At 37.4% G+C, this 14,068-nt stretch overlaps 1 protein-coding gene across 1 annotated transcript in view; it reads right to left on the bottom strand.

Annotated features, from left to right (window-relative positions):
* Positions 1 to 14,068, bottom strand: part of LOC144050977 (transmembrane protein 266-like) — a 47,553-nt gene that overhangs the window by 19,872 nt on the left and 13,613 nt on the right. The window lies entirely within an intron of this gene.

The following is a 14,068-nucleotide window of genomic DNA, read 5'->3' as shown; positions in this document are numbered from 1 at the left end:
AAATCAGGTCCTCACAGTCCGGGAGCCTGTCAATTAGGAAAAGAGTGAAAGACGAAAGCATGGTCTTCACCGCGTGAGGAGAGACGATAATGCTGCGGAAACAGCAATCTAAAATCTGTAGTTCCCAGTGTGGCCAATAGAAGGCGGTAGTTCGCAGAGATGCTCTCTAAATTGAGCTGAGGTGAGGGTGTTGAGACTTGAGATGAGAGAAGGCATTGACAGAGAGGAAGAAGGGACAGTGAGGCTTTGTGAACTGCTGATTTGACCATTAGCTGCATCTGAGGCTGGAATGTTGATGAACTTCCTATTCAGCAGGCCATGAAGAGGACCACTGTCGCAGAGGTTGTTTAGTGGGTGGGGGCTTGCAGCTAAATCTGCATCTCCACAGTCAAGGGAGTAGAGACATGTCAAAATTAAGGTAAAAACAGTCCATTTTTTTAATTTAATAAATTGAATTAGAGGTGCAACAATACTGGATTAACCGACAACTCATTGATTAGCAAATTCATTGATAATTATTACTGAGAATGGATAATTCATACGAATAATTTGTATATACAGTATTACAATTGTCCAAATCCTCAGACTTTCAACCTCTATACAAAAAATATTCTCAAATTTCCATAGTCCTACATCAAAGCAGACTAATTGTGTTTGTGCTAAATCAAAATAAAACATTTGCAAACATCCGTTTTTATTTGAAAAAATAATGACCAAAATTGTTGCCTGTTTTCTGATGTTAAAGATCCAGTGAACAACTGAATCTTAATTAATTTATGTTTGTGAATTTTCAGCACTGTCAATTTTAATCTAATGTCTTGTTTTTTAACTCATTCACTGCCATTGACGGCTATTGACGTCCAAAAATCATTTGAACTATTTCTATTAGTTTAACATTTTTTTTCTCCACTTTTGTTAACAAGAGTATAAAAACCTAGAAACATTTTTTTTGTACATTTAGAACAGATTAATCGTGAGTTAACTTTTGAGGTCATGCGATTAATTAAAATTAAAAAAAAAAAAGAATCGCCTGACGCCCCTAATTTTTGATAAGCCTTTCTTTTTTTTCTTAAAAATTTTTTTTTTTAACAAAAGTGGAAAAAAAATTAAACTAATAGAAACAGTTCAAATGAATTTTTGACGTTTATAGGCGTCAATGGCAGTGAATTAGTTAATATAAGGATGTAATTAAAATTTTTATTTATCTGATTCATCAATTAATAAAACAAAACATATTCTTAAACAAATTGTTATTTGCAGCCCTAAAATGAAATTTCATCCGGCAACAAGCATATTGACATGTCAGCCTTTAAATAGTCCAACATGATGACTTGGGCTCATTATTTTCTGTCAATTCAAGTCATACTGAGGAGCTTGAGGTGGGACCGCTGAAATGAACAAAGCCTCTCAGCAGTTCTCCAGCTGGAATGGAAACTTGGCGCCGGTTTCAATTTTTGCCTCCTCGTCATGCGCTGGCACAGAAGAAGTGGTTGACGCCGGCGAAGCGTTTTGGCCCCTTCATCATTTGACGTCTCCATTGCTTGGCGCGCTGCTCTTATGTCGTGCGGTCACTATTGAATAGTTTTAGAATGGAGTAATCTATCGATTATTCAATCGATTAATCGACTAAACTGATTCAGTTTAATTTTACTGATTACTGTTTATTAACCAGTGATTGGTGTTTATTTCATACTTTGTATTTGTATATTGATTTCTTTTCCTTTTTTTTTAATGGGGGGTGGGATTAATGTTGTACTATGTTACCAGTTCGGTCATGTTGATGTTTGCAAATGTCTTATTTTGATTAAACACAGAAGATAATCAGTCATCTTTCATGAAGGACTACAGAAATCAGTGAACAATTACCGTTGATATGCTGAAATCACAGAATTTGGACAATTTTAAATATTTCAAAAAAATGACTCCAAACGATTAATCGATTATTAAAATAGTTGTCGATTAATCGATTAATTTTGACAGCTCTACTCGTATGGCTCATTTAAAAAAAAAACTAATCTAAAAAAAATGGGGGCGGAAAGAAAATTATAAAATTTTCTCTAAGTGCAGTGGATCATTTTATAATCTTTTTTTTTTTTTTGAATATTTGGGTTTAACCTCTTTTTTTTCCAATTTTACCAACACATTTTAATGGGTGTCAATTATACGGCTCCATAATGGTTGGGAAACACTAATTATACCACTAAAATAGGTGATTCAGGGTCACTATGGTGACATGAGATATTCAATTGTTTTTATACAAAACAATACACCACTAAATTATTTGTGTTGCTGAAAGGTCTGGTTATGTTTCTTTAAATTAAATGTCATTTGGGAGCTGCCACTCATACCTGATGCTGTCATAAAAACATACGCTAACTAAGTAAAGAGAGACCACAATAGCATTATATCTGTTGAACAATAATAATAATAATATTTTGGGGGTGGGGCAAGCATGTTTTTTTTTTTTTGTCATCTCCATCCACGCTCTACATGACACTCGAGGGATTTGCACCTCTCAGCCTGCAATAATAACCTTCGTCAAATAATTTACAGCCACCACCAGCTGTCCCATTCATCCAAACCACTTCCAGCATCAACTTAATATTTGATACGGGTACGAATAAATTCTCCAAATGCTACCAAAGCATTTTGTAGCTGCGCGTTCAAGAAACTGTGAAACACTTCGCTGCAAATAATTCTCTGCAGAGTTAAGTGTTGCTTTAGAAAATGATTTAAAAGACATCAGACATCCCCCCCCCCCCATTTATTTATTCTACACTAGAATAGCACCATTGTGTTGGGTAAAAAGAGAGAGATGTGGGGGGGGGGGGGGGGGGGGGGCACCGTGCTCCTTTGATAACACCACCCTTACCGCCGCTTTGTGCATTGATGCCAGGATCAGATTTATCATCAGAGGATATTAAAATGAGTCAACATAGCAATAAACCTTTGAGTTACGATCTGCGACGATAACACCAACCATCTTGTTGCAGGCTAACTGTGAAATATCGCAGATATAAAAAAAAAAAGGCTTCAATGTGACTTGGAGTGAAGTAGCATTGATAAGACAGCCCATGAGTGTATTGTGGGTCCTTGCGTGATGCCAAAAGTGGTCCGGCCCAGAGGGGGCGTCGCAGAAGCTGCTCTTGACACATGCAGGATATTAATGAGTCTTATTAAAGCAACAGAGCAAATGTTGTACTTCTGACCCACTCGGCTCTGACAGTCTGACAGAAGCACCTGGCCCGGGTCACAATGGACAAGGTCACCTCTGCAACTTGGATGATTTGTAAACTCTACTCCCTTCGTGCATTTTAGTAAAAGTGTTTTTTTTTTGTAAAGTCTATTAACTCATTCACTGCCATTGACGGTTATATACGTCAAAAATTCATTTGAACTATTTCTATTAGTTAAATTTTTTTTCCTACTTTTGTTAACAAGAGTATGAAAACCTAGGGGGGAAAATTATTGTACCTTTAGAACAGATATCAAATTTGTGATTAATCGTGAGTTATCTAGTGAAGTCATGCAATTAATTATGATTAAAAAATGTAATCGCCTGATGCCTCTAATTTTTAATACTTTTCATTAAAAAAAATTTTTTTTTTTAAATAATCATTAAAATTACTTATTTTTTTTAAAAAAAGAAAAAAAGATTAATAAAAAAAATCAGAATTAATCACATGACTTCACTAGTTAACTCACGATTAATCACAAATTTGATATCTGTTCTAAATGTACAATTATTTTTTTCTAGGTTTTCATGCTCTTGTTAACAAAAGTGGAAAAAATGTGAAACTAATAGAAATAGTTCAAATGAATTTTTGACGTCTGTGGCAGTGAATGAGTTAAAATTAGCCAGTTTGTTTGTTTTTCTCAGCTCATATTTTCTGTCGCTTCCAACCTGCTGTAAATAACTCATAACTGTGATCTTCCATAAGGGGAGGCTTGAACAAGATATGAAACCCCCAAAAACGGCAGACAAATTTGACAAAGGGCAGAAGATTGAATTTATTTATTTGTAGGTTTTTCAGGTGTTATCCTTCTTTTGGCTCCATTTTTAGCTTAGGTTTTCTGACGTTATTTTTTTGCTGTGACTCTTTTTGGGTTGGGTCGGTATGCCATTGTGTTATGGATGTCATGTACTTATGCAGTTACTATGTCCCTCATGATGATAATGTGACAATGTGATCCCTTATGATGACTTACTCTTATTTTATCATATAGGCTTTTATTCTTTGCATTGCCCGATAGCGAGAGTTCCCAAACGACATCTTTTTTTAAGGTGAACTCAAATATGGAAATGTCTTTCTTTTCATTTTCATTTCTTCCTCCTGCTTCCAGAGCACGTGTTGATACAGCTGTCAGCACCTGAGATGAAGTGGTCCTCGACAGGGTATCAGAGGAGAGAGATTAAATCAGGCAGGGCAATCGATAACAGCGTGCCGATTGAATGCCGGGACCGGCAGACCTACGAGCACCCGATGATCAGCTCAGATAAAGAAGTCCGCTGTGTTGTTTACTACATGTATAGTATGAGCCCAAAATAAATGTTGATTCATTGTTTGTGTGTACCTAATGCTATGGCCAATGAGCTCCAGACAGAAATACATTCAATCAAAAATTCAAAACTTTTAGACCCTTCGCCATGCTGGCCAGCAGCCATGTTTGCAGCAGAGGAATTAGGGAGTCTGGGAGTTCACATGCAACGGTCGCTCTCCGGTCACAGCCTCTGGCAACTTCCTGTACTGGCTAATTAAAGTGGGCCAAATTGACTGGACCACTTCTGACTCTCTTCTGACAAAGTGCAAGCATTTAAAAGGAAGCCTGATGATGAGTTAGTTTGACCTTCACATGACACTCCTTCAAAAAGATATAAATGAACATGGTAAGCAACTGAACACCAAACGACTGGCAGCATTCACTGCCCGAAAAATCGATCCTTATAAGAAACGCGATTCTCATTTAGTCCGATTCAGAATCGATTTTAAATGTCCCAAAATCAATTTTATTTAAATTATTTTATACTGTCTTCTAGGGGTGTTAGAAAAAATCGATTCGGCAATATATCGCGATAATACAGCGCGCAATTCTCAAATCGATTTTTAAACATCTTTTTTTTAGGGGAATATTCAACAAAACGTCTTACTTAGGGTTAGGATTCACACTTTAAGCATGGAAGAATGTTCTATTAATGGAACATTAAGCCTTAATATTTTATTTTAGTGCTGTTCAAACTTGAAACAGACTGCAACCTGTTTATTAAATGCAGTGGCTCAGTTATAAGCCTGAATTTTCAGATAAATAAATACATTTTCTTACAAATCTTACAGTGTACATGTACAAGTTTACTGATTTTTTTTTTCTAAATTTAAGTAAAAACATTTTTTTCTCATTAATCAATTTATAGATTTGCATCGGGATTAATCGGTATCGAATGAAATCATGGCCTATGAATCGTGATACGAATCGAATCGCCAGGTACTAGGCAATTCACACCCCTACTGTCTTCCCTTTGTTTGTGTGTCTTTATTGTGAGCGCCGTTCATGTTGTACCCGATTTGGCCACTTAGGGGCAGTGTGGTTCCATGCGGTCTGTTACACTGTTAAGTTGTAGCCACATTAGAGAGTAGAGGGAAAAAGTCACGATCAAGTCATTCCAATAAAAGTTGTTTTTTTGCAGCGTGGAGGCGTTTGTTTGAGTGATAAAAGTGCCGCGAGTAGCGCACTAATTAGCATTAGCGAGTCAGACTGGAGTAGATCATTACGATTCCTTGAACATCTATAAATTGAAGCAAAAATCATTGTCAATCAAATCATTTTGAATCAAAAAATCTTAATCGATTCTAAATTGAATCGCACACCCAAAAATCGGAATCGAATCGAATCATGAGACATTCAAAGATTCCCACGCCTAGCATTCACCCTCCATCTCCTAACACCAAAGATGTCGTTTCCAAAATTGGATTTTTTTTTTTTAACCTTTGCCCTCAATCTGTTGGCGGGTGGCAAAGATGAACTTTCCTCTTTTAAACACTTGCTCACGTCACATTTAGAAGAACCATCTGGACCCTTTGCACATTTAGAACAGCCGCATCAGCAACATATGCTACTACTTCAGTGTCTGGCAGGCGCCAACCTCTCCAATGGGATGGAAGGTGACATCATGCCACAGCTCAGGTGGCCTCTGGTAAAGCCAGGAAGCCAATTCAGGGGAGAGATGGTAGTCTAGCAACATAGATCCGAAGTTAGTTCTTTAATGAGCCATCTTTGTGTTGTGTAATCTTGGCGGCATGGTTGAGGCATAAAGTGCAAGTGGCTGTGTTTTCATGTCACTAATCTTTAGGAACACTAAGGCCAGGTCCATACATACACAGTTTTGGTGTAGACGGGGAAAAAAGACAATACATAAAGCATATAAATAAAGTATGAAGCTAACTGAAGTACATTAAGAAAGACTAAATCAAACTAAAATCAAATCAAGTTACTCACTCATGTGTGGAAGGATATTACTTTCGGTGCTTCTCTCCACATTAACTCAATTAGTTTTTTGTTACGCCCAAGAAAGGAAAAAGAACATCTCCATCGTGACTATAAATAGTATCATTTGTCAATCAAATTGTTGTAAGTACACCTCTGCAGAGGAGCTACTACTACTTGCGCACTCTCTGACAAAGACAGCGCCACCTAGTGTAGTGGATGCACAATAACACTTTATTCTAGTACGGCGAAAAATTCATACTACTACTACTACTACTAATAATAATAATATGCGCCACCCCCAGCATCGCACCTGATCCCCCCACAAAATATTTGAGAAGGACTGCGTTAACTCTAGACGCTCCCTGCTTCTACTATTTACACTTTAGACATATTTTACCCAGTAACCAGGTCAGCGACGTGTGAACCAGCGAAAACAATGTAAAGGCAAATAATACTTGTGGATTTGATCCAATAGTTTGGATCGACGCCACTGTAGTTTAAAAATACGTTAATCCCATATAAATTCAAACAAAAAAGGCGAAGTGGTGGTTCTATAACTGTGAACCTTAAGACTTACATGGACAAACAGAAGAATTTACTGAAAGCACAACATATGTACATAGCTAGCTAGCTAGCTAGATAGATAGATAGATAGATAGATAGATAGATAGATAGATAGATAGATAGATAGATAGATAGATAGATAGATAGATAGATAGATAGATAGATAGATAGATAGATAGAGAGAGAGATAGCTAGATAGCTAGCTAGATAGATAGCTAGATGGCTACCTAGATACAGTAGATAGCTAGATGGCTAGCTAGAAAGCTAGCTAGAAAGCTAGCTAGCTAGATAGATGGATAGAAACGCAATTTGTGGCATATCTTAAGCCCCTTTTCTCTTTCATAAAAAGACAAACAATTCAAATTTTTTATTTTTTTTCCAAGTAGTACCGCTTGAAAGGTTGATCTAATATTCCCTAAATTTCATCCCACTCCAGCAAACCATTTAGAGGCACAGTGTGAGTCTTTTCGCGCAATCAAAACCGCCAGAACACTCACTCTCAACTACGGTCATCCGAAACTTAATTTGAGGTTTGACCTTCCTTCAAAAGCATTCTTACAGCTGTCTTGGTCAAGGTTTGGAAAAATGAGTCTCCCAACTCAGAGGATGAAGATGAACAGACGGATGAAGAGACTGGATACGGGATGCGGGAAGTACGACCATCTTTAAGATCGCTCAAGTTGTCACTCACTGCTCCATCAGTCAGCCATTAAAAAGGTTGAATGAATGAATCTGGATAGCTCCATCAGCTGCACACAAGAAGCACTGAAACCAAACGTGAAATACTAAATAAATAAAGAGCGACAAAGAAATGAAGCTTGACCACTATAGGGAAGAGTGGGCGGCCATAAAAATGCTGAACACAAGCCCACGCCACACCTTGGCCCGCCCAGCCTTTTCTCCAGACAGGAAGATGGATGGACCCAAGTCTATTAATAAGTACACTTTACTCACCAGGGCGCCAAAACTGCTAACACTGCAATCGGCCCCCGATACTAGCTCCAACTACCACCTCCCACAATGGCGCCCACTCTTCTCCTGATTGGAACGGCAATGCAGTTAACCGAACCCTCCGAGCGCAACTTGGAGGCTCTCTTGGGCCCGATGACCAGGAGCCCCTGATCGATGAGGCGACAAGTGAGCGGAACACGATTTACAGCGCGTTATCATGTGCTCCTGCAGGCTTCAAGTCGATGATGAGAAGGAAAAGGATAAGATGTAAAAAAAAAAAAAATTTTTTTATTAAAATTTTAAGTTGGAAAGGGAGCTATCTAAATATACAGAGGCATCAATGAAGCAATGCCATTGTTCCTAATGAGGTGTGACAGCCCAGGATAAATTGGAATATGAAGTGAAGCATGATTACAGGGGATTAGATAACAACCGCCACACAGCCCCGGCTTTTCGCTCGCGCTCGGTTTATAAATACATTTGCTGGCGTTCCGTCGGCGCATGCACACGGATGCCGTGCACACTTTGGCGGCGGCGGCGTACAATGTGAGAGATAGCGGTTAAGGTCAGCTCCACCTTCACAATGCTACCGGCTATGATATGCAAAAAAGCGCTTGACAGGTGGTGCTTCATCACGCCGTGGCAGCTTTGGCACCGGAGCCTCTCGTTGTGATTAATCCCCTCCGCGTGCTTCCCGCCATAAAACGGGTGGCAGCTTTACATTAGATGCAAACAGTGATGGTGCCATTTTTTATTGGGAGATCATGTGGAAGTGAAATGGCGCCAAGGGTCATTCCACAACTAGATTTGCCGTTCTATGATCTGATTCTGTTTGTAAACTTTGTTCTCTAGTTGGGCAGGATAAAAAGATGATGTGCTCTACATCTATAAGTCTGTGCGTGGGGTTTCCTTTATTTTGGTATTCTCACAGACAGACACAACAGGAGGTTTGTGTCGTTGTGTTCATAGCCAGATTGCTTAGCCAATGGAAAGGGCTCGGCTCATTCCCTTGAAATTCGCCGTGTGAGATGCTCACAGTCTTTGAAATGACGGAAGCTGAAACTGATTTGCTGGAGTCCATGTAGGAGATTGAAGTTTATGAGGAACGGCAAGCGGATGTGAAGTTGACCAGGGCACCCCAATCATCCATGTCCATGGTGTGACTGCTGTGGGTGATTTAAAAAATATATAAAGAAGATGATGATAATATTAAATCTGTTGGATGAATTGATTTTTTTTCAATGATTCAGAGGCTTCAATGCACACTGCGGTCATATTCATGAAGAAAATACTTCATGAAACAAAATTGCCTGCGCCACAACTTAGACCTGTTTTTTTTTTTCACCTGGTCTAAATTCTAGTTTACTTTTTGTCACCAAATTGTGAGCTGCACCGAGGACGCTGGAATGCCCGAGGTTCACCAGAAAGCCCATGCGGCTAAGGTGCAAAGCTGTCTTGCCAAATTACCGGCACGAAAAACTAAATGTGCCAGTTTTTATGCTCAACCGCAATATGGAACCCAATGTGTTATCACTCTCTTCTCTTAATGGTTTCAAAATGTGTAAAGGAAGAATGATTCATTCACATGCAAACTAATAAGTGAAACAAACACAAATAGCAGGAATGAATATTGGCCTTCATTGATAACATGAAAAAAAAATCTGGAAAAATTGGTAGGCTTCAATATTGTTTAACATACGTCACCATGACCATTTTTTAATGCAGGCAAAATGCCCTGATCAATGATCGACTGTATATACCCCCCCCCCCCTTCCACCCCCGCAAAAAAATATCTATACAATAAGCAAAGTCCCAGACTATCAAGATCAACTAGTAAGAAATGTTGAATAGTTTTATGTATTATTATTGTTTACATCCGTGTTTCTCGTGTACAGTAAATGTGGACAGAGTTTTCGCTGATATGGTTAACTTGCACAAAGTAGAAGAGTAGAGTAATCAGAAAACCTGATGTAGGCAGTGTGTAAATCCAGCCCGAATCATCAGTTTCATCTGTTTACTACCATTACAGACCATTACGTCTATCGTTCGCAGACCCGACTGGGCCATTTGTCAGCTGAATCGGATCGATGTCAGATTACGTTCCTACTACTACCAAACAACATTGAGTTCATTCGGAAAACATACAGAGAGTGTTAGATACTAATAGTAAGGGAAGCGTGTTGCTTTTAGTGTTAGCATATTTATAGCATATAGCATTATAGCATATATATGTTAGCAGCCTTCTTGATTTGTTTTGACAGTACATAAATGTTCTGAATGCATATGCTATTTTTTTTTCTTTCTCTGGAGAGCTCAGTATTGTTCATTCGGTAATTTTATCGATTTGACATGTCATCATCATTGCTCACTTCCCTCTCTTTTTTTTCAAATTATTATTATTTTTTTGTATGTGTGTGTGTGCGTTCGTGTAAGTGTGTATTCATTAGTTCACCTAAAACCTATTAAAAAATCCCATACCGTTCACCTAAACCGAACACTTCCAGCCAGAGTCGTGAGGCCGTCAGGAGACCCGAGGAAGGACCAAAGAAAAGAAAAGAATCCATATGCTACTGACACCAACAAGACTCAAGTAGAACGACAACCACTTTAACGTACACGTGTGAGCACCAAACATCATACGACGCTTCTAAAATCAACTAGCTACAGTAAACTAATACATTAACTTGAATCCATCGCAAAAGGAAAAAGTGAATCAAGTTTGCCCGTGTTTCGACTTCTCAAAATAAGTTTTGCTGACATTTGCACATACTCCAGAGTGAGTGGAAATGGGAAACGCACTTTCTCAGGCTGGGTCAGTGGAGCCGCTAACGTTCCTTCGCTATACATTTTCATTTTTACGGCTGCGGATTGCTTCGGCACCGCCGGTGTCTCGGCTCAGCTCAAACACACTTCATCATCCTGCACTGCCATAAAGAAAAAAAGATTTCCTCTGCCCCATTTCCCTTAAAGTGAGCTCAACAATCGGTCTTTCTCTTAGATGCACTCTTGCTGCACGACTTCTACTGATGAAACATTGCGTGGTCATGCTCCAAAATGTTTGACCGCTTGATGGTGGGAATATGCTGATGTGACAACTTGCAACGACAAATGCAAATAGCTCAATAGTTTTGGTGCCAGGCGTTTTGTGATGCATCTTTTCAACGACAACAAAAATCATTTATTTTACTCTTAGAAGAGCACCATAATTTTCAAATTTAGAATTGTAATTGAAAACTAGTTTTGCCGTAGTTGATGTGACATGACACCTTCTTGTGACTGTCAGCTCTTGAGACCATTTGGTAAGTGGAATTTCAAAAATGTTTGTGGAAAAGATCTGTTCTCCCCAAGGTCCCTCATTGTTGCAAAGTTGCATCTGCTTATCAAATGTGGTATTTAAAGATGCGCAATCAGCCACTGCTTTTTTCTCGAATTTGATCAAATCAGGCCCAATGAAATCACACCGCATTGTGGTCCAACAAGACTTAGAACCTCTCCCATCACCAGCACTAACTTGCAATAATGAACTTTGTCGTAAACCGTGACGACGGTGGACAGCCACAGATCTTGTTATAGTCATTTGAGGAAGCTAACGACCTGCTGCAGTAAAGGCATATTGATTGTGTAATTAGCAGATGGAGGAGGCCTTGCAGTACTCAAATCTACACAATAAACTAAAATTGTGTCAAAGAGGTCACCGTGGTGACTGAGACACACTCATTGCACGCCACTTAATATAATGATGTGGAGTTGAGGGGAGGTTTCTACTATCGTGAAAATTGTTACTTTTGAAATTCCAACTTGATTGTGTTTCATGGTAAGTGACTCCAATTACATTCATTTGAAGATCTGCAAGATGTAAATACACCCATTTATGTAAATTTTGCCTAACTCGTTCACTGCCATTGACGGCTATAGACGTCCAAAAATCATTTAAACTATTTCTAGTAGTTTAACATTTTTAAAGAGTATGAAAACCTAGAAAAAAAAATATTGTACATTTTAAACAGATATAAAATGTGTGATTAATCGTGAGTTAACTATTGAAGCCATGCGATTAATTACAATAAAAAATGTTAACCGCCTGACGCGATAAAAAAAAAATTAATTAGAGGCGTCAGGTGATTACAATTTTTAATCGTAATTAATTGCATGACTTCACTAGTTAACCCACGATTGTATATTGGTTCTAAATGTACAATAAAAAAATGTCTAGGTTTTCATAGTCTTGTTAACAAAAGTGGGAAAAAATGTTAGACTAATAGAAATAGATCAAATTAATTTTTGACGTCTATAGCCGTCAATGGCAGTGAATGAGCTAAATTAGGGATTGGCCTTAATTGATGGACAAGAACCCTAACTTTATGAAAATAAAAGCTTTTTAAATAGTGTGTATAGAAGTTACTACAATAGAAGAATGAAAATAAGATTAAAGACTGTGACATTGATGGCACATTTTACACTTAATATGTCAAAATATTACAACTGAAATTTTCTTTACAATATTGTTACTAAATTGCAGATGCTATTGAATATGTTGCTGCACGTACGATAATGGAAACACATTTTATAAAATAATGTACACCATCTCCTTCCCATGACAAGGAATTAAGCCGTGTAAATTGAATTATTGGTGACATAGCCCACATCTGACCCCGGCTTTTAAAGTGATGCTTGTTTATGAAACATCGCCTTGCAGGTGCTTTACTGGTGGAGCAACAATAGGAAATGCTGCATGCATAATTCAACACTGTAGACACAGTCGTGTTACCCACTAGCGTTCCCCGGGACAAAAAAAAATAAAAAATCAACTGTAGCACTATCCGAGACAAGGAGGAAAGCGCAATAACAAGATGCACAATGTTTATCGGTGCAAACACAAATCTGTTTTTATCAAAGATGACCCACAGTGAGATACAAGTGTTGAGTATCCGTGCTGCCAAGTGCACCGCTGTGAAACGCTCGGTTTAGTGACCTAAATGATACATTTGGAGCAGGCTTGTAATGTACAGCATGGGTCCATTGGATCCCCTTGCATCAGCTTATGGTGTTGATAAGTGTCCTGGTGAGAGCGTATGTTTAAATGGGATGGAGAACGCAGGTGCACGACACAATGGAAAGACTGGAGCGTGAACAGACTGGAAAACAATGTGCGGCAAGTGACCTCCTTTCCATATGTCACACAACACAAACTTTCTTTGTGTCAATAAAAGTAGCCCTTTATCTATCCAAACATGGTTGCTGTTTTACACATTTTGGTACTACAGTAAGTAAATTACAATGATAAACATACATACCTTCTATATTAACTCATTCACTGCCATTGACGGCTCTAGACGTCGAAAAATCATTTAAACAATTTCTAGTAGTTTAACATTTTTTCCCACTTTTGTTAACAAGAGTATGAAATCCTAGAAAAAAAGTATTGTACATTTAGAACAGATATCAAATTTGTGATTAATCGTGAGTTAACTAGAAAAGTCATGCGATTAATTATGATTAAAAAAAATAATTGCTTGATGCCCCTAATTTTTAATAAACTTTTCTTTAAAAAAGAAAAAAAGAAAAGCTTATTTAAAAAAATAATTATTAAAATTACTTTTTTTGTTTTAAAAAAAGAAGAAAAGATAATTAAAATGTTTTATTGTACATTTTAAACAGATATAAAATGTGTGATTAATCGTGAGTTAACTATTGAAGTCATGCCATTAATTATGATTAAAAAAAATAATTGATTGATGCCCCTAATTTTTAATAAACTTTTCTTTAAAAAAGAAAAAAGAAAAGCTTATTTAAAAAAATAATTATTAAAATTACTTTTTTTGTTTTAAAAAAAGAAGAAAAGATAATTAAAATGTTTTATTGTACATTTTAAACAGATATAAAATGTGTGATTAATCGTGAGTTAACTATTGAAGTCATGCCATTAATTATGATTAAAAAAAATAATTGCTTGATGCCCCTAATTTTTAATAAACTTTTCTTTAAAAAAGAAAAAAAGAAAAGCTTATTTAAAAAAATAATAATTAAAAGTACTTTTTTTGTTTTAAAAAAAGAAGAAAAGATAATTAAA

This window comes from Vanacampus margaritifer, chromosome 4 (genome assembly GCF_051991255.1).
Source record: "Vanacampus margaritifer isolate UIUO_Vmar chromosome 4, RoL_Vmar_1.0, whole genome shotgun sequence".
NCBI classification, from domain to species: domain Eukaryota; kingdom Metazoa; phylum Chordata; class Actinopteri; order Syngnathiformes; family Syngnathidae; genus Vanacampus; species Vanacampus margaritifer.
This window is presented reverse-complemented; position numbering and strand designations above follow the sequence as displayed.